We start from the raw sequence: 2,797 nt of genomic DNA on the forward strand, positions 1-2,797 counted from the left end.
TAGATACAGTCCATCCTGCAGTAGAACACACTGTACCACTTAGATACAGTCCATCCTGCTGTATAACACACTGTACCACTTAGATACAGTCCATCCTGCAGTAGAACACACTGTACCACTTAGATACAGTCCATCCTGCAGTAGAACACACTGTACCACTTAGATACAGTCCATCCTGCAGTAGAACACACTGTACCACTTAGATACAGTCCATCCTGCAGTAGAACACACTGTACCACTTAGATACAGTCCATCCTGCATTAGAACACACTGTACCACTTAGATACAGTCCATCCTGCAGTAGAACACACTGTACCACTTAGATACAGTCCATCCTGCAGTAGAACACACTGTACCACTTAGATACAGTCCATCCTGCAGTAGAACACACTGTACCACTTAGATACAGTCCATCCTGCATTAGAACACACTGTACCACTTAGATACAGTCCATCCTGCAGTAGAACACACTGTACCACGTAGATACAGTCCATCCTGCAGTAGAACACACTGTACCACTCTAGATACAGTCCGCCTGTCCTGCAGTAGAACACACTGTACCACTTAGATACAATCCAATCCTGGTGCAGAACACACTGTACCACTTAGATACAGTCCATCCTGCAGTAGAACACACTGTACCACTTAGATACAGTCCATCCTGCAGTAGAACACAGTTAGATACAGTCCATCCTGCAGTAGAACACACTGTACCACTTAGATACAGTCCATCCTGCAGTAGAACACACTGTACCACTTAGATACAGTCCATCCTGCAGAGAACACACTGTACCACTTAGATACAGTCCATCCTGCAGTAGAACACACTGTACCACTTAGATACAGTCCATCCTGCATTAGAACACACTGTACCACTTAGATACAGTCCATCCTGCAGTAGAACACACTGTACCACTTAGATACAGTCCATCCTGCAGTAGAACACACTGTACCACTTAGATACAGTCCATCCTGCAGTATAACACACTGTACCACTTTAGATACAGTCCATCCTGCATTAGGAACACACTGTACCACTTAGATACAGTCCATCGGTAGTAGAACACACTGTACCACGTAGATACAGTCCATCCTGCAGTAGAACACACTGTACCACTTAGATACAGTCCGTCTGTCCTGCAGTAGAACACACTGTACCACTTAGATACAATCCATCCTGCAGTAGAACACACTGTACCACTTAGATACAGTCCATCCTGCAGTAGAACACACTGTACCACTTAGATACAGTCCATCCTGCAGTAGAACACAGTTAGATACAGTCCATCCTGCAGTAGAACACACTGTACCACTTAGATACAGTCCATCCTGCAGTAGAACACACTGTACCACTTAGATACAGTCCATCCTGCAGTAGAACACACTGTACCCACTTAGATACAGTCCATCCCAGTAGAACACACTGTACCACTTAGATACAGTCCATCCTGCAGTAGAACACAGTTAGATACAGTCCATCCTGCAGTAGAACACACTGTACCACTTAGATACAGTCCGTCCTGCAGTAGAACACACTGTACCACTTAGATACAGTCCATCCTGCAGTAGAACACACTGTACCACTTAGATACAATCCATCCTGCAGTAGAACACACTGTACCACTTAGATACAGTCCATCCTGCAGAACACATCACCACTAGATACAGTCCATCCTGCAGTAGAACACAGTTAGATACAGTCCATCCTGCAGTAGAACACACTGTACCACTTAGATACAGTCCATCCTGCAGTAGAACACAGTTAGATACAGTCCATCCTGCAGTAGGAACACACTGTACCACTTAGATACAGTCCATCCTGCAGTAGAACACACTGTACCACTTAGATACAGTCCATCCTGCAGTAGAACACACTGTACCACTTAGATACAGTCCATCCTGCTGTAGAACACACTGTACCACTTAGATACAGTCCGTCTGTCCTGCAGTAGAACACTGTACCATTTAGATACACAGTCCATCCTGCAGTAGAACACACATCTGTACCGCTTAGATACAGTCCATCCTGCAGTAGAACACACTGTACCGCTTTAGATACAGTCCATCCTGCAGTAGAACACACTGTACAGCTTAGATACAGTCCGTCCTGCAGTAGAACACACTGTACCACTTAGATACAGTCCATCCTGCAGTAGAACACACTATACCACTTAGATACAGTCCATCCTGTGCAGTAGAAACACACTGTACCACTTAGATACAGTCCGTCTGTCCTGCAGTAGAACACACTGTACCACTTAGATACAGTCCATCCTGCAGTAGAACACACAGTTAGATACAGTCCATCCTGCAGTAGAACACACTGTACCGCTAGATACAGTCCATCCTGCAGTAGAACACACTGTACCACTTAGATACAGTCCATCCTGCAGTAGAACACACTGTACCACTTAGATACAGTCCATCCTGCTGTAGAACACACTGTACCACTTAGATACAGTCCGTCTGTCCTGCAGTAGAACACACTGTACCGCTTAGATACAGTCCATCCTGCAGCAGAACACACTGTACCGCTTAGATACAGTCCGTCCTGCAGTAGATACCACTTAGATACAGTCCATCCTGCAGTAGAACACACTGTACTTTAGATACAGTCCATCCTGCAGTGAACACAGTAGATACAGTCCATCCTGCAGTACAGCTTAGATACAGTCCATCCTGCAGTAGAACACACTGTACCACTTAGATACAGTCCATCCTGCAGTAGAACACACTATACCACTTAGATACAGTCCATCCTGCAGTAGAACACACTGTACCACTTAGATACAGTCCG

The sequence above is a fragment of the Oncorhynchus masou genome, unplaced genomic scaffold (genome assembly GCF_036934945.1).
Source record: "Oncorhynchus masou masou isolate Uvic2021 unplaced genomic scaffold, UVic_Omas_1.1 unplaced_scaffold_1040, whole genome shotgun sequence".
In the NCBI taxonomy this organism is placed as follows: Eukaryota; Metazoa; Chordata; class Actinopteri; order Salmoniformes; family Salmonidae; genus Oncorhynchus; species Oncorhynchus masou.